Here is a 24,334-nt window from a genome sequence, read left to right on the forward strand (position 1 = left end):
GCAAGGGTTCCGACAGAGCTGATGGAGGGCGATTCCCATTCAGGCCGCCACGCCTTGTATTTGCAGACCTTCCTCTCCTTGTGCCCATTCACATCTTCTGATTGGTCCAACCAATAATCTAGCTCAGCCTGAACAACTGAGGTTTGTCTAAGGTTTGGGCTACACCACTTTCAGATTCCTGTCTGTTAGGACTCGCCATGCATTTAGGGTAAGTTTCGAGGTGAGACCCAATGTCCCGATATGGTGCCAAAATGTCCACATGCTGAATGTCCCCTAGAGGCCAGGCCTCAAACTCAGGCTATGGAGCTTAGCAGCAGGCATCTCTACCCACTGAGCCATTTCACACCTCACTTTCAGTTGAAAGGTGGTAAATTAACTCACTACGTCCTGTGGAAGTTTTAAAGCCACCTCTGTTTGTCACCACAGTACTGGGAAATGGTTCTGCTCATTTTCTCTGAGGCATTTCAATGTCATCACTACTTCCTGACTTTGGTATTTTGTTCATTTCATAATATTTTCCTTTCTGGAACTGGCTGTGGTGGTGCACACCTTTAATCCCAGAACTCTGGAGGAAGAGGCAGGTGGATCTCTGTGAGTTCAAAGCCAGCCAGAGCTATAAAATAAGACCATGTCTCTAAAACAAACAAACAAAGCCAAAAGTTAAATTAAACTTAAAGATGAAATAAAAAGAAGTAAAGAAAAACAGGATATCTTTCCTTGTATATTTTGTTAAGTCTTCATTTTATAATTTTCTTTGTTTTTTTTTGGTTTTTTTTTTTTTTTTTTTTTTGGTTTTTCGAGACAGGGTTTCTCTGTGTAGCTTTGGAGCCTATCCTGGCACTCGCTCTGGAGACCAGGCTGGCCTCGAACTCACAGAGATCCTCCTGCCTCTGCCTCCCGAGTGCTGGGATTAAAGGCGTGCGCCACCAACGCCCGGTGCCATTTTATAATTTTCCTACAGTCCACGAATTGTTTTATATTCCCTTGCCTGGTTTTTGTTTTTAAGATTTATTTTATTTTATTCTTAATTCTCTCTCTCTCTCTCTCTCTCTCTCTCTCTCTCTCTCTCTCTCTCTCTCTGTGTGTGTGTGTGTGTGTGTGTGTGTGTGTGTGTGTGTATGTACAAGTGTGGTACCCTCAGAGGCTGGAAGAATCTGAGTCAGATCTCCTGGAACTGTAGTTCTAGGCAGTTGTGAGCCACCAGATGTGGGAGCTGGGAACTGAACTCAGGTCCTGGGCCACCTTTTTAGGACTCCTCACCCTGACATATCATTTGTTAGTTGCATATACAGAATCTATCTTTATTATGTTTGTTTTCTAAGGTTTAAAAATATTTTTACCCATTGAAATTTATGCTGTAATAGCAAATGGGATTCATAAAGGCATCGGATCAAACACATTTCTTTGCCTTGGAAAAGGGTGGTCCAGGCAGTGGTGGCGCAGGCCGCTAGTCCCCGCTCGCAGGAGGTGAACGTGACTGTGAATCTGTGACTCTGATTAACACAATGATTCCCAGCACCAAAATGAAAGCAAAGCAAAACAAAACGTGTCAGAATCAACCAGCCGCACACAGTCTCCTCTTTGATTTTATTTTTTGTAATGTATTTACTTTAGGAAGTGGAGGCCAATGGCTACCCACACTTGCCACAGAGTTCATCTTCAGAGAATGGGTTCTCACTTTCCACCACGTGGGACCCGGGAAGGAACTCTGGCTTGGCAGCAAGCACCTTTACCCGCTGAGCCATCCCGCTGGCCCCTCAGACATTTTTAAACCTGGTATAGAGACAACAGTCCAGCTTCCTGTCCAGTGACACTTCTGTCCTGCCGCAACTCTTCCTCTCTTGAAACGAGTGAAGAGGAAATCCTGAATGCTCTCCCACAGCGTGGCTTTTCCAAACTGTCCCCTCAACCCCACACCCCCTCTTCCGTGCCTCAGATAATGGCTGCCATTTGTGGCAGGCAGAGCGATTCAGAGAGAAAGGCTTCCTTGTAAACAGTCACTTTGAGAGGCTTTCTGTCCATGGTTGGAACCTGTAGCCAGGCTCCTGGGTCCTGGTTTGCCACTTAATTTGCTGTGGAAACATGGGCAATTAATTTAACCTCTCCCACAGGATCCTTATCTTTAAGATGAGGGTAGTGCCAGGGTTATTTTTGAGATTTACGGCTTTTAGATTATTGGCAGATACACACAGCAGGTGCTATTTCACACGAAGTTTATTTCTGTCAGCTCTCCCTTTGCGGGACACTCCTACTGTTGAGCAACAAACAGCCTGGAGGGTCTGAAGTTAGGATTTAGATCTTGACTCTAAAGTTTTGAGGTAATGCCTTCAACCCTAAGACATTGTTACTCCACCTGCCAAAATGCTATTCATATTCTTCAGAAGGACTCAAGTCAATGTCCCCTCCTTGCTGGGCTGGACGTGCAGGCCGGTCATCCCTGCTACGAGGTAGGGAGATGCAAATTCAAAACCAGCCTGGGCTACAGAGTGAGTTCAGTCTGGGTGATTTAGTGAGACGAAATTGCTAAATTAAAAGTAAAGGCTGGAGGTATAGCTCAGTTGTAGAGCCTTGCTTAGTGTGTACTGGCTTCAATCCTTAATACCATCTTTCCTTATCCTTATATGACTTTAGTTGACTTTCAGTGTATTTAATTGATTATAAGAGGCGTCATTAGACATGGGGAGATGACTCAGTCAGTGAAGCACTTGCTGAGCACACAGGAGGTCCCCAGCACTCACAGGAAAACTAGGCTCCCATTGGAAAAATTGAGACTCACTGGTCACTCACGTCCTCCTTGCCTAATCAGTGAGTTACAGGTCCAGTGAGAGACCCCAGAAAATAAAGTGAAGAACAACTTAGAAGACTCTCTATCTATCTCTCTATCTCTCTCTCTATCTCTAGCTCTCTCTCTATCTCTATCTCTATCTCTCTATCTCTCTCTATCTCCATCTCTATCTCTCTCTCTATCTCTCTATCTCTATCTCTATCTCCATCTCTCTATCTCTCTATCTCTCTCTCTCTCTCTCTCTCTCTCTCTCTCTCTCTCTCTCTCTCTATCTCTATCTCTATCTCCATCTCCATCTCCATCTCCATCTCCATCTCTCAACAGAAGACCAGGGTTCATCTCCTAGAATGCACATCGTGAGAGAGGAGTGAGGTTTACAACCTGTAACTGGGCTCTGGGGGACCTGATGCCCTCTTCTGGCCTCCACTGGTACCCACACACAAATGGCATATACTCAAGCAGACATTTATACACATAAGCAAATTAAAAATAAATATTTTAAAACCTCAAATAATGTAGAAAAGTTGCTTCTAGAATCTACCCTGTTGATCTGTTTGTTTATTTGTTTTTCAAGACAGGGTTTCTCTATTTTTTTATTCTTTTTATTAGTTCAAATTAGGAACAAGCTTGTTTCACATGTCAATCCCTTCTCCCTCTCCCTTCTCTCCCCCTCACCCCCAACCTACCCCCTACCCCATCCACCCTCCACTCCCCAGGCAGTGTAGGGCCCTTGATGGGGGCTCCCCAAAGTCCACCATCATCCTGGGCCGGGCCTAGGCCCTTCCCCATGTGTCCAGGCCGAGAGTGCATCCCTTCACGTGGGATGGGCTCTCAAAGTCCCTTCTTGCACCAGGGAAAAATACTAATCCACTACCAGGGGCCCCCTAGAGTGTGGAGGCCTCCTAATTGATATCCAAGTTCAGGGGTTTGGATCAGTCCTGTACTGGCCTCCCAGACAGCAGTCTGGGGTCCATGTGCTCCCCCTTGTTCAGGCCAACTGTTTGTGTGGGTTTCACCAGCCTGGTACCAACCCCTTCGATCTTCATTCCTCCCTCTCTGCAACTAAGTTCCAGAGTTCAGTTCAGTGTATATCTGTGAATGTCTGCCTCTGCTTCCATCAGCCACTGGATGAGGGCTCTAGGATGGCATAAAAACTAGTCATCAGTCTCATTATAGAGGAAGGGCATTTAGGTTATCCTCTCCACCATTGCCTGGATTGTCAGTTCGTGTCATCCTTGTAGGTCTCTGGAAATCTCCCTAGTGCCATATCTCTCCTCAGAACTATAATGGCTCCTTCTGATATGGTATCTCTCATCCCGCATCAGAAGAGGGCATCAGGTCCCCCAGAGCCCAGTTACAGGTTGTAAACCTCACTCCTCTATTCTTCCCCCAACTCAATATTTATGCTCCTCCATTTCCTCCTCTCCTCCCCTCTTCTCCTGCTCTCATTCTGGCAGCTCCCTCCTCCCTACCCTCATGCTCCCAATTAGCTCAGGAGATCCTGCCACTTCCCATTCCTGGGGTCCATGCATTTTTCCCTTAGAGTCCTTCTTGTTTCCTAGTTTCTTTGGTGAAGAGGATTGTAGGCTCTTCACAAAGGTAATCCCTTTGCTCTATATCTAAAATTCATATATGAGTGAGTACATACCATGTTTGTCTTTCTGTGACTAGGTTACCTCACTTAGGATGGTTTCTTCTAGTTCCATCCATTTGCCTGTGAATTTCAAGATTCCATTGCTTTTTTCTTCTGAGTAGTACTCCATTGTGTAAATGTACCACATTTTCTCTATCCATTCTTCAGTTGAGGGGTATCTAGGTTGCTTCCAGGTTTTGGCTATTACAAATAATGCTGCTATGAACATGGTTGAACATATGTCCTTGTTGTATGGACGTGCATTATTTGTATATATGCCCAAGAGAGGAATTGCTGGATCTTGAGGTAGACTGACAGTCCTGGCTGTCCTGGACTCACTCTGTAGACCAGGCTGACTTTGAACTCACAGCGATCCGCCTGCTTCTGCCTCCCAATATCCTTACATCCTTTTTTTTTTTTTTCAGTCTTAGAAGAAGGTAGAAGTACTACAGAGAGCTGGTGAGATGGGTGAGCAGGCAAAGCCTGATGACTCGAGTTTGATCCTCAGGCCCTGCATGATAGGCAGAGAGAATCAATTCCCTTAAGCTCTCCTCTGAACTGTATGAGCACACACACACACCATAAATATAAGTAAATAAATGTAAATTTTAAACATTTTATGTATGAAGAATATACCATAGAGTGCTATAGAGTTCTGTTATTGAGGGGTTTTATTTTTTTTTCTGTTTATAAAATACAGGGTCCTGGCTGGGCATTAGTGGCACACGACTTTAGTCCCAGCACTTGTGAGGCAGAGGCAAGTGGATCTCTGTGAGTTCAAGGCCAACCTGGTCTACATAGAGCTAGTTCCAGGACAGCCTCTAAAGCCACAGAGAAACCGTGTCTTGAAAAACAAAACAGGGTCCCACTGTCGTCCAGACTGGACCTGAACTCTTAAATATTTTTAAAAGAGAGAGAGAGAGAGAGAGAGAGAGAGAGAGAGAGAGAGAGAGAGAGAATGTGTGTGTGTGTGTGTGTGTGTGTTTTACATGAGCACACAAGCATGCACAAGAGAATGTGTGCCTCCCTCAGGAGGTCAGAGGTCAGTTCTCTATTTCTCCATGTGGTCTCCTGTACCTAATATAAGTCTCTGTGTGTTACTTGGGACTTTAATGTGGTGGTGGTCAGAACTTGGGCGGCCTGGCTGAAAGACATGCCTTTACAAAATGGAGTCAGGATGTGGTTTTATGAGCTTCCACATATCAAACTCCGGTTATTAAGCTTTTTGACAAGTACCTTTATCTGCTGATCCACTTCACCAGTGCATGAGCCCAAACTCTTTAAATCAAGGGATCCTCTTGCCTCAGCCTCCTGACTAGCTAAGAGACAGGTGCTTGTCAGTGTACCACACTAAGATTGCCATCTGTCTCCCGTTTTAAAGTTCCCTTTCATTGAACCTGGTGGTTCATGCCTGTAATTCTATCAATTCCAGAAGCTGAGGCAGTTAGACTGCAAATTCATGGTCAGTCTGAAAAGTTTGAATCCTCATTGTATAAAACTTAAATTTAAAAATGATCATAGCTTAGGGCTGATGGAATGGAGGGCTCATCGGGTAAAGGCACTTGCTTTGAAAGCCTAACAACCCAAGTTCGATCTCCAGAACCCAAAGAGGAAAAATCAACTACCAAAAGTGGTCCTCTGACCTCTACACCCTTGCCAAGGCATGTGTGAGTGCACACACACACACACACACACACACACACACACACACACACACACACTAACATATAACAAAAACGATTTTAAATTAACATAACTTAGGTAAACCACTTCTTGACTTTCTCAGCTACCAAATGTGTCAAGTAAAATTCTTCAGGGTGACCCGTAAAGTTTCCCCACAATCTCTCTCCACCCTTCCCATTAAATTTGTTGCTGTTCCTCCTGACACTGCCCTAGGGGTAAACCAAGGGCTTTGATGCGTATGCCAGGCTTGACAGATGCTGTGTGACATTCACACTCTCTTCCATTTTTTTTCTTTTCTTTCTTTTTTTAGATTTTTGCTATGGAGTTCTGCCTGGTATGGTACTTGATATGTATGAACTCCAGAATGGTCTCAAACTCACACCAATCTTGTCTTGTATGCTGAGATCACAAGTGTAAGATATTATGCCTAGCCTTTCCATATAATCTTTGATTTGTCTCTATCTGTGATCTTGGTCCCAGCCAAGAACTGTTTCAGGTATGTAGAGATGGCATAGTGGTTAAGGGCACTGGCTGCTCTTTCAGAGAACTGGGGTTTGATTTCCAGCACCTACATGGCTACTCACAACCATCTGTAACTTTAGTCCCAGGGGAGTCCAGTGCCCTCTTCTGTCCTCCTTGGGTACTGCAGACATGTGGTGCACAGACATACACAATGCAACACTCATACAATAAAGAAAATGTTAAGAACTATTCACTTTGCTGGGCGTTGGTGGCGCACACCTTTAATCCCAGCACTCGGGAGGCAGAGGCAGGCGGATCTCTGTGAGTTTGAGGCCAGCCTGGTCTACAGTGTGAGTTGCAGGACAGCCTCCAAAACAATACAGAGAAACCCTGTCTCGAAAACAAACAAACAAAAAACAATAACAAAAACAAACAAAAAAATGAACTATTCACTTCATCTTCCATAAAAAAAGCTTGCTAGGGGATGGCACCGACAGGCTCTTCGTGAAGGTTGTCCTCTGAGGACATGTTAAGAAGCACAAGTGATAAGAGCAGTCACAGGGTTTCTTTGTAGCTTTGGAGCCTGTCCTGGAACTCACTGTAGACCAAGCTCTAACTCACACTGTCTCAACACCCGCCCCCCAAAAAAAGCAGTCATTGGTAAACTGAAGGCTTGATAAGCCAGGCAGAAAGTGTTATAGACAGCAGATGGTCCATTATTGTGAAATGTGTACAAGAGGCAAAACCATAGAGACAGAAAGTAGACTGGTAGTTGCTAGGGGCTTGAAGGAGGGACTAATGAGAATTGACAGCTCATGGATATCAAATTTGTCTGGGGATGGCTAAAGTATTCTGGAATCAGGGTCAGCAAGATGGCTGAGCAGGTGAAGAAGGCTAACACTGCACTTGACAACCTGAGTTTGAGCCCAGGACATCCACATGACAGTTTACAGCCATCTGTAACTCCAGTCACAGTGAATCCAATGCCATCTTCTGGCCTCTTTGGGCACGTGGCACAAATGAGGTGCACAGACATACATTCAGGCACAGATTCCAGAGAATGGGGCTCTGGGAGTGCAGGCAGGCAAGAGGAGAGAGAAGATTCTACCGCAGGGATGAACATTTTATCCCAGGGCAAAGACCCTAGCCACAGTGATGGAGTTCACATTGCAGAGTGATACTATCTACAGGCAAATGCAAAGCTGGGGGCTCGGGGGTTCATCAGAGCCTTTATGGGGTGCTAGTCCAGTGTTCTTTCTGATTGATGTTTAACAATGAGGCAGGCTGAGCCTGAGTTTAACTCTGTCGGCTCCTGACAACTCCTTGGAGATTTTCCAGTAGATGCTTTTAAGTTAACAGAAGGAGGACAAAACACTCTCCATCATCATATCACAGAGCAACAGACTCTGTTTCTTTCAGGTGCTCGATACAAGCTCAACAGGGCCAGGTCGGGGTTTCAGGACCTGCTTAGCAAACACAAAACCCTGGGTTTCATCCCCAGCAATTAAACACAATTAGATACACACACACACACATACACACACACACACACACACACACACACACACACACACACAGAGAGAGAGAGAGAGAGAGAGAGAGAGAGAGAGAGAGAGAGAGAGAGAGAGAGAGAGTAAGGGAAAAACTGTACGGACTCTACAACCGACTCTATTGGTTTGAGGAATAACTCTGCTGTTTATCAGATGAGCCCTCAGTTCTCCCATTTGTAAAGTGGGTGTTCTAATGAGAGCCCCAATTCCACGGGCTATTGAAAGAATGCAGTGTGCTGACTGGATGCAAAGCCCCCAGCACAGGCTGTGATGAGCCTGACAATATAAAATCAGATTGTGCCGTTCGCTTAGTCACGGGGCTCTTCCTCTAACTCTCCTGCAGCAGCTGGCAGGTGGCTAACACACTTCTGAATTAGGCAAGATGATATTTATGGACTTGGTGTAGTTCTGCCAGTCAGTTCCTCTCTGGCTTCCTTCTAAGGCATTCTGCACTTTAAAATAAATGCTATACTTTTGCAATTTTCAAGCAATATAAAATCAGAGAAATGATCCTAGTGCCTCCCTTCCCCGGGGCTCATCACTCTGTTTCAACAATTGTCAGTTTGAAGCCGACGGGACTCCATCATGGGGACCTGCTTTGTGCCCCCACCCTAACTAGGTTATTTTGAAAAGAACTCAGATTTAATTTCATCTATATTATTTCAGCTTTTATCTTTAATTTATTAAAAAAAAAACATGTAGGCCTGGTAGGATGGAACATGCCAGTAATCGCAACATGAGTGAGCTGACAGCAGGAAGATCAGGAGTTCAAGGCATTCCTCTGCTATATAATGAGTTCAAGGCCACCCTAGGATACATTCTGTTCTTTGAAACACAAACCAAAACCACTTGTATGCATATGTATCGTTGGAGGTCCAAGGCAGTGTGATAGGCCCCTACTACTGAGCTGCAAACCCTAACCTCATAAGGTATTTTCTTTATTTTTCAGATGTTTTTATTTTATATGTGGAGTGTTTGAACTGACTGTATGTATGTGCACCACATTTGTGTCTAGTGCCCTCAGAGATCAGAAGAGGGTACTGGATCTCCTACAACTGGAGTTACAGATTCTTCTGAGCTGCCATGTGGGTGCTGGAATCAAACCTGGATCCTCTGGAAGAACAGCCAGTGCTCTAAAGCTGAGCCATCTCTCCAGCCCCAGGAATATATTTTTTAAATATTATCACATCATAGTAACATCTATAGGATAGGATTGTGGTTTTATTTAATATCAACAAGCTAGCAGTTGTCAAATGTCCTTGATTTTTCTCATGTTAGTTTTTTATTATATTTATTTATTGTACATGTGTGTGGACATGCATGTGGGGGTCAGAAGACAACTTTTAGGAGTTGGTTTTCTCCTTTTACCATGGGATCCGGGAATGGAACTCAAATTGTCAGGTTTGTGCAATAATTGTGTCTATACACTGAGTCATCTTGTTGGCCCATGCAGTGTGTCTGTGTGTATGTGTGTGTGTCTGTGTAGTGTTTGTGTGGTGTGTGTGTGGTATGTGTGTGTGTGTATGTGTGTATGTGGTGTGTGTGTATGTGTGTGGTGTGTGTGGTGCGTGTGTGTCTGTGTAGTGTTTGTGTGGTGTGTATGTGGTATGTGTGTGTATATGTGTGTATGTGGTATGTGTGGTGTGTGTGGTGTGTGTGTTTGTGTGTATGTGTTTTAATCAAGACCCAGTGGGTTGGGGCCCAACTCAGAGACACAGCCAGCACTGGCCTAACTTGTGATGTCCTAGCACCACACAAATAAATAAACAACACGGGGGTGGGGATGGGGGGGCGGACCTTGGTCCTTCCTCAACAAGATGATGGGACAGACTTAGTAGACTTCCTAGGGGAGGCCTTACCCTATCCGAGGAGCAGATGGGAAGTGGGGGGGGGGAGTGAGGGGAGCAGGAGGAGAGGAGGGAGGAGGAACTGGGATTGGAATGTAAAAAATAAATTAACAAATAATCTTAAAATTAAAATAAATAAACAGATCCATTAATTAATAAAAAGTAAAAGCAAGATCATTCATGTGATGTCTCTCTGGTGTCTTGTACTCTGTAAATTCATGTCTTTTCTTCTTTGAACTTTATTGTGTTGTATGTTTTTCTGTCAAATCTACCACATCTTATATTTTGTTGAGCCCTGGAATACTGTATTGCCCAGACTTCTGAGGCTGTATCCAAAGGCCACAGCAGTTATGGCTGAAGGGAGAACACCCTGAACTTCAAATAAATGAATAAAACAACTGCAGCGTATTGAGACACAGCAAGTGTGGTGATTCTTTCTCATAAGCCTTCAGAAATAAATACCTTGGTCACCTCTGGAGAATGCTGGGTATACAACTCTCCATTCCAAAAATAAAGAACGGAGCGTCTATCCAGAGTGTCCTGGATGCCCGGTAACTCAGGATAACCAAATAACCAATCAGGAAAGATCCTACTCATTAAAGACAAGGAACTGATAAAACTAGTTTTGCCATTCAGCTTCTGACGAAATAAAATCCTTGATATGATTGTCAATGGCTGCTACATCCACAGGCGAGAAGCTGACGGCCAAGCTCATAGCCAGCTCCACAGGTGGACGGCACCCGAACCCATGGGAGGAAAGATAACACAGCGCTTGCTTCCTTTGCTGCTTCAGGAAGTCTGCAGCCTATGAAGTAGCTGGAACATCAAATCAGAATCCCGAGCCGTGAGATGGCTCAGCCAGTAAAGATGCCTGCCACCAAGTGAGAGGATCCGAGTTCAATTCCTGAGACCAGGGCGATGGAAGGCGTGGACAGACGTCTGCGTGTTGTCCTCTGACTTCCACACCTGCGTCCAAAACCCATAAGAATACGAAATAAAACTTTAAATCTAAACTCGGAATCTAAGTTTCCATGTATAAGTACCAGCTTCAAAATAGTTTGTACTTCTCCCTAAGATGATTAAATAAAAGGCCATTAAAGCCGGGCGTTGGTTGTGGCGCACGCCTTTAATCCCAACACTCGGGAGGCAGAGGCAGGCGGATCTCTGTGAGTTCGAGACCAGCCTGGTCTACAAAAGGTAGTTCCAGGACAGCCTCCAAAGCCACAGAGAAACCCTGTCTCGAAAAACCAAAAATAAATAAATAGCCACTAAAAACCAGCGGGCATTTGTCAAACCAGGCACTTCTTAATGGTGGGGATAGCACGCAATCCCATTAATTAAAACGAAGCCTTCACCCCCACTGTGCTAAATCGCGGAGGAGGGGTGAGGAGCTCTCTGTGTGGAAGCAGCAGCGACTGCAGAGTGGGTTGTGGACTTTGGGACATGCCTGGGTTATCTCCCCCTCCGGACCTTTCCATCCTGTCCTTCCAGGTACAGGACACTGAGCCCCGGGTATAACATGCTTAGGCAAGCTCTCCATCATTGAGACACACACACACACACACACACACACACACACACACACACACACACACACACACACACACCACCCTGTATTAATTGTTCTTTTGCCTCGCTCACAGTTCCTGACATTTTTCTTTTCCTTCGTTCATCCATCTACCTTGCTGCTGGGGATCCCTGAGCTAGCTATACCCTCAGCCCCGGATGGGTGTAGCTCTTTTTCTATCCTCATCTGGAAGGTGAACCTGTCTTCTGCACATGACCTGCCTTTCCAAGGCGGCAAGCATCTGTCCCGGAAGCAGGCGTCACGAGTCCCTTCCGTGAGGCAAGCAGGGTGGAGGTGGCTGTGCCAGGCCCCCGCACGCACGTGACGCGGTGTGGACGCGCGCCCAGAGCAGCAGCTCGCTGGGCCCGCACACAGTTGTCAAGTGGGCTGGTGCCTGGCCCCGCCTGCCGCCCTGGGCTCTCAGTTCCCAGGAAGTGCAAGGCGCGCACCCGCCGGCTTCACGATTCCCTGGGGCCCATGCATATTTATAGTCCTATGCCTGAACGCCTAGGCCTCCTAGGCTTGCTCCTGTCTTCCCTCTAGGATCCAGTTCCGTGTCCCCATAAAAGGCCACGCAGATACACACAGCACTTTAACAGACAATTGCATGCACTCCTAAATGCCTGATTTGGAGATTGCACACCCAATCCACAGTACCTAACATACTGAATATTTTGGAGTCACTCAGTATTGATGCTCTACTTAAGAACATTAATACACATGAGCACACACACACACACACACACACACACACACACACACACACACACACACACACACGGGGGAGGCGGGGGCAGTGTGTATTCCACAGCACCGGTATGGAGGTCAGAGAAAAACGTTTTAAGTTCGTTCTCTCCTACTATGTAGGTCCCAGGAATTGAACTCAGGTCATCAGGCTTTGGCCACAAGCAAGCTTTGCCCTATTAGCCACGTCCAAAGCCCCGAGAAAATTTCAAAGTTCGGTGGATTCTTTCATTTTCTTGTTTTGTTTTCCAATGCATGAAGAGTATAACCAAATGGTGCTTTAAAAATAATTTTGGAAGCAGGGCTTGGTGGCGCACACCTTTAATCCCAGCACTCAGGAGGCAGAGGCAGGCGGATCTCTATGAGTTCGAGGCCAGCCTGGTCTCCAGAGAGAGTGCCAGGATAGGCTCCAAAGCTACACAGAGAAACCCTGTCTCAAAAAATCAATAATAATAATAATAATAATAATAATAATAATAATAATAATTTTGGAGGGAAAAAAGTTATTTAATCCCAAAGAATAGAATTCACAATGCTTTCTGCTCTTTGGATTTCTGACACAGCCTGACAAATTGTTAGAAAAAGATGCATCTAGCAGATATTCTGGCCTCTGCCATTCTTATGGAAAAATAGAAATCACTGTTCCCTCTGAGTGGTGAAATGACCACAAAGTTCTGAAGTCCCCTGGATTAGCTCTTTTCTGTTTTCCTTTTAGGGAGGTAGGGTGGGAGACACCAGGAACAGTCTCAGGTTTCTCAGCTTTATGAGACAAACCCAAAGGGGCACTTGGTTGTACGGGATGAAAGGTGACAGACAGATCAGTCTCCCAGTTTACCTTCAGCTGGGAGGAGAATAATCATTCGAGACCTGACATCTAATACCGACCAGTGGTCACTGATACTGCAAGCAAAAGCTTCCCCAACAAAGCACAAATGGCATTGTCTAATTTTAAGTCCCAAGTAAAGGGCAGAGTTGGGAAGAATGGGTAAATAAGCGATCCCTATGTTGAATCAATAAATCTTTTGAACGTAGGGGTGCTCAAGAGTGGGGAGGGAGGCAACAGACTCCGGGACCAGCAAAGCAAAGAGAACCATGTGTATCCAGTAAGCATGAGCTCACCAGGGCACGGGACATTCAAATACAAGAGTCTAGCCATGAACAATCGTCCTTACACTACTTTCCCCAAGCCTGTGGAATCTAACCTCCTGGGAAAGGTTTCTATGTTGCAATCTCTATGCAAAGAACACACTGGATGAGGTGAAAAGACAATTCCTTGTTATGTTGCATTGGCAATTATTTCTCTCTCTCTCTCCAACTGTCTTACCCTACAGCTCTCTTTCAGAAGATAACCTGTGCTTGCTGCTCTGTTAGCGGTGCTTATAACCAAGATATTGTTAATTACTTCAAAATGGCCATTATCTTGTTTTTTAAAATTTGTTTTGACACAGGAGGGTGGCTGCACATGCCTTTAATGCCAACACTCAGGAGACAGAGGCAGGTGGATCTCTGTGAGTTCCAGGCCATCCTGGTCTACAGAGCAAGTTCCAGAACAGCCAAGGCTACACAGAGAAACTCTGTCTCCAAACAAACAAGCAAACAAAGAAAGCTTGTTTTGACAACTTCAGTGGCATATTACTCAGACTCTGCTTCAAACCAAAACAATGATTCCTGAAATTTCAAGTTTTATTTTACAAGTAACTGTTCCTAAGAAATCCCTCCCCACCCACCCCCCCCCAAAAATAAATTATAGGGTTAGAAAGATGGCCAGCTGTGCAAGCCTGGGGACTGAATTCAGATCTGCAGTACTCGTGATAAAGCCAGGCATGGCAGTACTTGTCTGTAACCATGCTGGGGAGCGGGCTCCTTGGGGATGCCCAGACAGACAGCCTAGCTATCAGTGTACTCCAGCTCTAGCTAGAGTCCCGTCTCAAAAATCAGTTGGAGCTGCATGTACTTTTGTTCACTTTTAATCCCAACACTCAGGAGGCAGTGGCAGAGGCAGATCTCTGAGTTCAAGAACAGCCTGGTCTACACAGTGAGTTCTAAGCCAGCCAGAACTACACATGAGAACCTGTTCAAAGAAAGAAAGGTGGAAAAGCCAGAGGAAGACACATAACCTCTACATGCACACACAGAGACGAGCACACACACACACACCCCACACACACACACTCCTACATGTAAAACATCTTAAATGAAGTCATCAAAAACATTACCTGTTAAAAACTGTCCCTATCTGGACAATGTGCTGGGTACGATGCCCACTTCACTTATCTGGTGCACGGAGGAGGCTGAGAGCCTGTCAAGGTCATGGCCACCCTCTCCTTTGGTTCCAATGTCCTGATACACTGTTACAATTACAAGAAGTGCTCAGAGATTATTTGCTGAACAGATGCATAGCTTATGAGTCAACTTGATTGGTTTCTAGTGAGAGGCGAACAGCAAGTGAGAGATTACAGAGCAACACTGTGCAAATGGCGCTATGATCCCAGATCTGTGGTGGAGGTGGGAGGAGAGGCCTGCTAAGAAAAAGAAAAGAAAAGTTGCCCTACTTCCCTTAAAAAGCAGTAGTAAGACAGGCATGGGATTAAGCCTGTAAACCCAGCCCTTGGGAGGCGGAGGCAGGAGGGTCAAAGATTCAAAGTCAGCTTCAGCTACCTAGTGAGTTTCTAGTCAGCTTGAATGCATGAGACTTGGTCCACAAAACAAACAACCAAGAACTAAAGCCTAAGATGGAAAAGTACTGGGCTTCACTTAAAGTGTGTCTCATCCGTATTCACAATGAGCCAGGTACCTTTCCTTTCATCTTTTTTTTTTCCTTTTCTCCATCCTAGCCTGACATCCCTGTGGATCTCACAGCCTCGTGCACAGTTGGTAAACTCTATCAATGGGCTGTATTCCCCAGTGCAGGGAGTTAATTTATCATTCTCAAGTTCAAAAAGCCTCTGCAGTCCTGCATGCTTTCGATCCCTAGCAAGATCAAGGGGCAAGAGGATCAAGTAGTTCAAGGTCATCCTCAGTGACACCTGCCCTGTCTCAGAAGAAAGAAAGACAGAAAAACAGAGAGAAAGAGAGAGACAGAGAGAGAGAAAGAGAGAAAGAGAGAGAGAGAGAGAGAGAGAGAGAGAGAGAGAGAGAGAGGAGAGAGGAAAGAAAGAAAGAAAGAAAGAAAGAAAGGAAGAAAGAAAGAAAGAAAGAAAGAGAGGCTGCACTATCTCAACTACTTGGGAGTTGAAGCAACAGGATGGCAAGTTTCAAGGCCAGGCTAGGCAGTTTGGATCTTGTCTCAAAATCAAAAACATAACCAGGGTTGGAGACATAGCCCAGTGATAGAGTGTTTGCCATTTGCCTGGCATGTTTGAAGTCGTGGGTTTGATCCCCGAAATCACAAAAAAGAAGAAGAAGAAGAAGAAGAAGAAGAAGAAGAAGAAGAAGAAGAAGAAGAAGAAGAAGAAGAAGAAGAAGAAAGAAAAAAAAGAAAGGACAGAAAGAAAGGGGATCTAGCTATGATACTTTTGCTTTATTTCCCTTAGAGTAATTTGGTTTTGCCAGGCATGTTGATTTGCACCTATAATTCCAACGCCTGGGAAACCGGAGCAGGAGGATGAAGCAAGTTGGTGGTGCATGCCTTTAGTCACAGCACCCATGTAGATCCTGCGTTCGAGGCTAGCCTGGTCTACAGAGTGAGTTCCAGGACAGCTAGGGCTACATAACTCTACCATCTCTAATAACAATACTGCCCTATGTACTAGGACATATCCGTGCTAGGTTCTTTCACGTGCAAAAGTGCCAGCTTTTAAAGCTGGAAAGAGTCAGAGGAAATCTGGGGTTTCAACACCCTCAATTTACCAAGGAAAGAATGGAAACCCAGAGTACCCCAACATGATGCTCCCAAATAAACAGTGCTCTAGCCTGAAACCCAAGCACTTCTCTTAGTCTTGGGCCTCATTCAATAGGCCCCCTTCTATTGGTGACAGAGTCTATATTAATTACTAATTAATTCTATCATCTGGCTTTTTCATTTGTTTTTCCTTGCCCAAAACTTTTCAAATATAAGTATTAGAGATTTTCTAGTTAATAATGGCAACAAACAGATAGAATATACCCTTATTTTGTAGAAATGTTGTATTTTATAAGGAAAACCACTTCCTTTTCTTTTCCTTTTTTGAGACAGTCTTGTTATGAAGCCCACACTATTGGGCTTTTAATTCATCATGTGGTCCAGCTGGTCTTGAACTAGGGACTCTTAGGCCTTAGACTCTCTATTTTTGGGATAACGGACAGGTCCCATCAGACCTGCTTGAGGTTCTGAAGTCCCCCCACCCTCTCTGCTGGATCACTTAAGGATCTGGGAATATCTGCAGTGAATTCTCTTGATTAAGCCAATAGAGAAGACCCACGTTCCTTGTGCTGGGATCCCAAGAGAAAGTGAGCTAAACTTGGTCTCATTGTCTCTGACCACACCAATGTGACCAGCTGCTTCGAGCTCCCAGTGCCTCGGTGTCCCCACCATGATAGACTACATCTTAAACTGTAATCCAGAATAAACCCTTCCCTCCTGTCTTAGTTAGGGTTTCCTATTGCTGTGAGGAGACACCATGACCACGGCAACTCTTATAAAGGAAACATTTAATTGGGGGGCTCACTTACAGTTCAGAGGTCCAGGCCATCATGGCAGTATGCAGACAGACATGGTGCTGAAGAAATACTAGAGTGTACTACATCTTGCAGGCAACAGGAAGTCAGCTGATACACTGGACAGTATCCTGAGTATATGATACCTCAAAGCCCACCCCCACAGTGGCACACTTCCTCCAACAAGGTCATACCTTCGCCAACAAAGCCACATCTCCTAATAGTGCCACTCCCTATGCGATTATGGGATGATGGGGTCAATTTTTTCAAACTACCATACATCCTTAAGTTGCATTTATCACAACATCACAAAAACAACGAAGACATTATGTTTCCCAGGTGTCCTTGAATTTGCAATCCTTTTGCCTCACCCTCTGAGTGCAAAAATTTAACTCCTTGAAATATACAAAGTGTTCTTCCTCTCCAAAGAGTTTAGCAATGATCAGGAACAATGATAAGTCATTATATGATAATTCTGAAAATAACATTGTATTACTGAAGCTAGGATGTAACTCAGTAGTGTGGTGTTTGCCTAGCATGTGATCATGAGGCATTGGGTTCAATCCCCACCAAAGAGCATGCAGGCATTAAGACAGTATGTTACTGAAAGCACTAAATGTTCTTGAAAGATTCAAATTGTCAGTTTGAGTGTACATTAATGATAAGAATAACAGAAGATAATGTTTGTCAACTGTTCCCCATGTGCCAGCCATTGTTCTCCTAATACTTTATGAACATGACCTAGATAAAGTCAGCAATTCTATTCCTCAGTCATATTTGACAATATGGCTACTCATATTGCAAACACAGGAATAGGAGGCAAAAGCAACCTGCTTACAATGGTGAGCAAGCAAATCCCAGGAACAACCAGAGTAAAGCAGTTGCTAAGTGATGGAGCAGTGCTGTGCCTTCCTCTTGGCATGCGTGTTACTGCTGGAGCAGTTGGTGGTAAGGCTCTGCATGCTAACAGCAGCAAGTGGAAGGTTGCGAAGTATCTTCAAACTGGTTGCTTGCCCACAGTGTTGCATTACATCTGAAACATGGATCTAGGGGAAGAAGAGAAGTCTCAGCAGTTAAGAGCACTGCTTGGTCTTCCAGAGGTCCTGAATTCAATTCTCAGCCACCACCTGGTGGCTCAAAACCGTGGAAAATGGAAACTTACACCCTCTTCTGTCTGATGCCCACTTTCGTCATGCAGGCATACATGCAAATAAAGTACTCCTATACATAATAAATAAACCTTAAAATAGAAATATACATCTATGCATTATGTAGTGTCACCTTCTATATTAGTTGGAGTTCTCTAGTACAGAGACCCAAAAGAAAGCATATATATTAAAAGTGGAGGTTATTACATAGGATCACAGATACAGCCTACATAATCCAACAGTATCTATCTTCACACTGAAGAATCTGAGAACCCAGTAGTCTAGAGGTTGGTGCCAACTCTTCCTTCTTCTCCTCATCCTCTCTATCTTCTTTCCCCATCCCCCCATCTCCAGATCTTTCCTTTCCTTCTCCTCTTCTCTTTCATGCTCTAAGGCATGAAATACAGGCCAGCACATGCTGGGCAGGAAGCTCTACCACTGAGCCATACCCAAGGCATACACAGTTGACTTTGAAAGTCTTCCTACCTGGGCATGCTCTTGGATTTCACACAGATGTTGCTACAAGGATTCTTCTATCCAGATGTACTGGCTGGTTTTGTGTGTCAACTTGACACAAGCTAGAGTCATCAGAGGAAGGAGCCTCAGTTAAGGAAATGCCTCCATGAGATCCAATTGTAAGAAGGCATTTTCTCATTTAGTGATCAATGAGGGAGGGTGCAGACCATGATGGGTGGTACCATCCCTGGGCTGGTGGTCCCGGGTTCTATAAGAAAGCAGGTTGAGAAAGCCATTGCTGTTTTAACTTGCCACAGTGGCTTCGCTTTAAACTACTAGCAGCAAGACCTCTAAGACAGTAGCCTAGTTCAACAAATATTCTACAACAAGCCATGCATGGGAAGAAAGCCAGTAAGCAGCACCCTCTTCCATGGCCTCTGCATCAGCTCCTGCTTAACCCCTGCCCTGTTTGAGTTCCTGTCCTCACTCCCCTTGGTGATGAATGGCAATGCTTAAGTGTAAACCAAATAAACTTTTTCCTCCCCAACTTGCTTTTTGGTCATGGTGTTTCATCTCAGCAACAGAAACCCTAACTAAGACGCCAACCATCAACCTAGGCATTTCTCCACGTTTCAAAAAGATGCTCTCTGTGTGTGTCCTATGTCATTGCATAAACAGTCTTATTCTTCACGGACAGCTCCTGATTCAGGCATAACGTTAGAGCGGTGTTGACTGGCTATCGTGATTTTTGTTTGGAGTCTTCTGCTGGCTCATGTGTTTGAACACTTGGTCCTCAGCTGTGGTGCTGTTTGGGAGGTGGAGCCTTTGGGATACGTGGCTTACTGTGATGGTTAGTTTTAAATATTGACTTGCCACAGCCTGAAGTTAGCTGAGGAGGAAGTCTCAATTAAAGAATCATCTAGATCAGGTTGGTCTGTGGGAGGTTGTCATGTGGAATATTCCTTTACACTGTGTAAGTATATGTTGTTGTGTGTGCTACTAATAAAGAAGCTGACTGGTCAATAGCTGGACAGGGTAAGGTTAGACAGGAGAGCCAAAACGAGAATGCTGGGAGGAAGGAGGAGTCTGGGGAGTCTCAAGCAGACAGAAAGAGAAGAAAGATGGACATGCTGTGCTGAGGAAAGGTACCAAGCCATATGGCAAAGCACAGATAAGAAATATGGGCTAATTTAAATGTAAGAGTTAGCTAGTAACAAGCCTGAGCTAGTGGACAAACATTTGTAATTAGCATTAAGTCTCCATGTGATTACTTGGGAGGGCTTATGGGACAGACACTTCCAACTATATTGTCATGATTGTTAGTTAATGTAAGTGGTATCTGTCCTCTGTGGGTGGCACCATTCCCTGCTTTGGGGCCCTAGACTGTATAAGAATAAAGAAGGTTAGCCGGGCGTTGGCACATGCCTTTAATCCCAGCACTCGGGAGGCAGAGGCAGGCGGAGTTCGAGGCCAGCCTGGCCTCCAGAGTGAGTGCCAGGATAGGCTCCAAAGCTACACAGAGAAACCCTGTCTCCAAAAACCAAAAACCAAAAAAAAAAAAAAAAAAGACAACAACAAACAAACAGGAGAAGGTTAGCACAGTGTAAAAATAAAACAAGCAAGGATTCATGTATTCATTCTCCCTTTGTTACTAACTGCCCTTAAATGATGGATTGTGACTTTTTGGAGTTGTAACCCAAATAAACCTTTCCCCCTATTTCTAAACCAGAACATCTAACTAGCAGAGGTGGGCCAGTGAAGCTGGGCCTTGAAGGTTACACACACCTCTGATGCTGGACAGGCTTCTCTGGTTCCTGATCCACCAGGGTGTGGGGAGCCTGTCCCTCATGCCCTGACGGCCACCAACTACGCCCTGCCTATCCTGCCAAGGAAGTAAAATCTTCCTCCCTTAGTGGCTTCTGTCAGGTAGTTTGTCAACCATGACAAGAAAACAAAGCTTTCTTTGAATCTGGAGGCTGTGAACATTTGTGCGGGAGGTTTTGTGTACATTTTTGACTCTTCTCAAGACCTCCTCCGGGTTGACTCCCTGCAGCCTACGGTAACTTTAGCTTTAGTTGCTGAAGAGCTGCCAAGCGATTTCCACAGCACAAGGGTTCTGATTGCCCCACATTCTTGCCAATGCTCCTTATTTCTACCCTGTCCCCTTTGCTTCTGGCCATCCAAGTGGTATGCAGTGGGTATATCATGGTGCTTTTGGTTTGCATTTCCCTAGCTAATGATGTCTTTTTTTGAGACAGGATCTATCTATATATATATAATCCTGGCTGAGCCCCATCCTCAGCCTAACAATGGCTATTTGTTGTTTTGTTTTGGTGTTGTGTAGTTTTTTGGTTTTGCAAGGGTTTTGTTTGTTTGCTTGCTTGCTTATTTGTTTGGTTTTTTGTTTTGTTGTTTGAAACAGGTCTCAGGTTATTTAGGCTGGTCTCAAACTCTTTTTTTTTTTTTTAGGTGTTTTTGATTGTTTGTTTTGTGTAGCTTTGTGTCCTGGAACTCACTCTATAGACTAGGTTGGCCTTAAACTTGGAGATCCACCTGCCCCTACCTCCCAAGTGCTGAAATTAAAGGTGTGCAACACCACCACCCGGCTGGCCTCAAACTTTCCATCTCCCTGCCTCCACCTCCTAAGAGCCAGAAAAGCTATGGTGTGTGCCACCATAGCTAACAATGAATTTTCCACATACAAACACTAAAATTCTAGTCAATCAAATGCTTGTCCAAAGTAAATAACTACACACAAGCAGTTTCGAGACTCTCTGAAGTTTGGGTGTCCCTTTCAGACCAAAGCTTTTTGCCCTTACCAGACATTTGGTAGTTCTGAGCTACTTCTAATTGTCACTAGAGATGGTTTCCACAGACAGTGAGTGGGAGCTAGAATGCTTACAGGCAGCCGCCTGGCATGCTCATGGGCCCAAGTTCCATCTCTAGCACCATTTTAAAAAATTCACATCTGCTGGGTGTGGTGGCACACACCTTTAATCCCAGCACTTGGGAGGCAGAGGTAGGAGGATCTCTGAGTTTGAAATCAGCCAGGATTACATAGTGAGTCCTGGTCTCAAAAAACATAAATAAATACATACATAATAGATAAATCACCTGCAATGTTTATAACCAAATCTTTATAACTGAAGCCAAATCTTTCAAGACAAAATTCTGGAGTCTGTCATGACTGAAGGCCAGAGTCAAGATCGAGGTCCAGGTAGACCTGCTCTAGGGAGCATGAATCCTTAGGCCATTATCTGGCAAATTCTTCAGGTTCCTTTCTTTCTTCCTTTCTTTCTCTCTTTCTTTCTTCCTTTCTTTCTTCCTTTCTTTCTTTCTCTCTCTCTTTCTTTCTTTCTTTCTTTCTTCCTTTCACTCTTTCTTTTTTTTTTCCATTTCTTCTTTCTTGAAAAGTTCCCTGGGACTTTTCAGAGGCTCAAGTTCATTGCCAACAAGGTTAACTAGAGTTAACATCCCCAAACTGCTATGACTATTGGTATAGATAGCTTCTTCTTTCCTTCATTCCTTCCTTTCTCCCCACTCTCCTTCCTTCTCTCCTTCCTTCTTTTTGACCGGGTTTGGTGGAGCCTAAGGTAGCCTTAAACTCAGAGGCTGACTTTGAACTCCTGATCTTTCTGCTTCTACCTCCCAGATGCTGAAGTTATGGGCATGCACTACCATGCCAGGATGATTGATTGGTGCTTTTTCTTAAGAACATTCCAAGAAGCCCAGGCATGAGGACACACCTTTATTCCCAACACTCAGGAAGCAGAAGCAGACAATCTCTTTGACTTTAAGGCCAGCCTGGTCTACATAGCAAATTCCAGGCCAGCCAAGGCTGAAGGGACTAATTTGGACACACTCTTGGAGAGGGCTCAGGAGAGTCATTCAAGGTCATTGAAGACATGGTCTTCACAGCTCAGGTTTCACCTCTGTCCCTGGCTTCCTTAACCACAGGACTCCCTGTTTGCTTGTTTATAGTGTTGCAGTTTCTGCCTTCAGTGCTGTGGTCTCCAGGCTTGCCTGTTCACCTGGAATTCTGAGTGCTGCACTTACTGTGGAGTGTCCCTTGACAATTCCATCACTGGTGCCTGAGAGAGTTTCCGTCTGCCCTTCCAGTGTTATTAGCCCACCAGTCACTTCCATGTGAAGAAGGTGACTGGATGTGTGCATAGCCACTTCCAAAGCTCTGAGCAAGCCTTGCTATCCATGCAGAGAGAAGATTTGGCTTTCATTTTCTTCCCATTGTAGAGCAAACACAAGACCTTTTTAATGGTGTTGGGTACATTTTCTAAGCAAGCTTCACTAGTCTGTCTCCTGACATTCCCGCCCTTGCCTTACAGTCAAGGGAGTTCCTATGTTTTTGTGAGTGGGTGGGCCTGTGCTATTCTGGGTCTCTCTTTCCCGGCTGCCAACAGAGCAGGTGTTGTTCATGGAACACTAGTGCTGCCAGGATCCACGCTGCCTCTCCTTTGTATTTAGCACTTGTGTCTGGGCTGTCTGGTGCTGCCTGGGCTGGTGTCTTATTTCTTGAGCCTTCTTTTCTTGCCGAATGAAAAGACGAAGACTCTTGGGACTGGCAAGATGTCGAGGAAGGTAAAGGTTCTTGTCACCAAGCCTGCTGACGTTGGGTGTGAGCCTTAGAACCCACGGTGGTGGAAGGAAAACTGACCTCTGTGTGCACCCCATATACATACAGGCCAAATAAATTTTTTTTTGGACTTGTCCCCAAATGTCACGGATGCAGGACTCCAGCTGGCTTTATTGATGCTCATGTCCTACCTACCAAAGGGTTTCCAGCAGTCACAGCACAAAGGCTCCTGCAGAGTCACCATCCAACAGGTCTCTTCTGTGTTGACCTTGTCCTTACCCGGGCCCTTGACTTCCACTATTACATGCCCCTGTGGTCTGGGCTCCAGTCTCCATCTGATGGTCTCAACAGGATCAAAGCACGGCCACCAGTCTGAAGGTTCCCTCGGGTTTGGCAGGAATCACATGAACAAAGGTATTGTAGAGCACAGCACCCTTGGGCAGGCTGGTGACCAGGTCCACAGCCTCCGAGTTTGGGGGACTGGACACGTCCCTCTTTCGTGTAGCGGACTGTCCCCTCCTCCAGGGCATAGGGGCACTTGTTCTTCTGAGTCCCACATGGGCCTGGGTGCCATCGAAACTGACTATGTGCCGAGGATCTTACCAGCACGAACATAGTGACCTTCCATTTTCTTGATGCCATAGTGTTTGCCTCGTGATTTCCCACCAAGGTTCTTGGAGCTACCACCTGTCTTCTTGGATGCATATCTGACAGCAAAAGCTGTAGCTGCCTTGGGTCTCAACAGAACTGCTGCCCTGTCCTCAGCGAAAGTACTGCCGACGCCATGTTTGCTTTGCATCTGCCCAAATAATTTTTTTAAGAGAGAAGATGATGAATCTGTCAGAAAGACGCGAAGTTTTCATCTTGGACTTCACAGAGGAGAAAGACTCCCCAGTCTTTGTCTTCTTCATACTCAGAGTCAGGCAGAGGGACACAAGCCTCTGATCCCAGACTCTCGGGAGGCTGAGGAAGGAGACTAGCTTGAGCCTAGGGCTTTGAAACCAATCTGGACACCACATTGAGACCATCATAAAAGAAAAAAGAAAGGAAAGGAAAGGAGAAGAGAACAAGAGTAAAGTCACAACAGAAAACTCTACACAGGTATCTTAGGAATCAAGCAAGTATGTGGCATTTGTCTGATCCTTCAGTCAGCAGAGCTCTTTATCGTCATACATTGTTTGGTACTGACAATAAGCTCATAACGTAAGTAGGAAGGCGCCCAGATAGGGGCCT

At 45.1% G+C, this 24,334-nt stretch overlaps 1 pseudogene; it reads right to left on the reverse strand.

Moving 5' to 3' along the window:
* Nucleotides 1-23,454: 23,454 nt before the first annotated feature.
* LOC100763949 lies at nucleotides 23,455-23,887 on the reverse strand (annotated as a pseudogene).
* Between the last annotated feature and the right edge of the window lie 447 nt (nucleotides 23,888-24,334).

Source organism: Cricetulus griseus, chromosome 5 (genome assembly GCF_003668045.3).
Source record: "Cricetulus griseus strain 17A/GY chromosome 5, alternate assembly CriGri-PICRH-1.0, whole genome shotgun sequence".
NCBI lineage: Eukaryota > Metazoa > Chordata > Mammalia > Rodentia > Cricetidae > Cricetulus > Cricetulus griseus.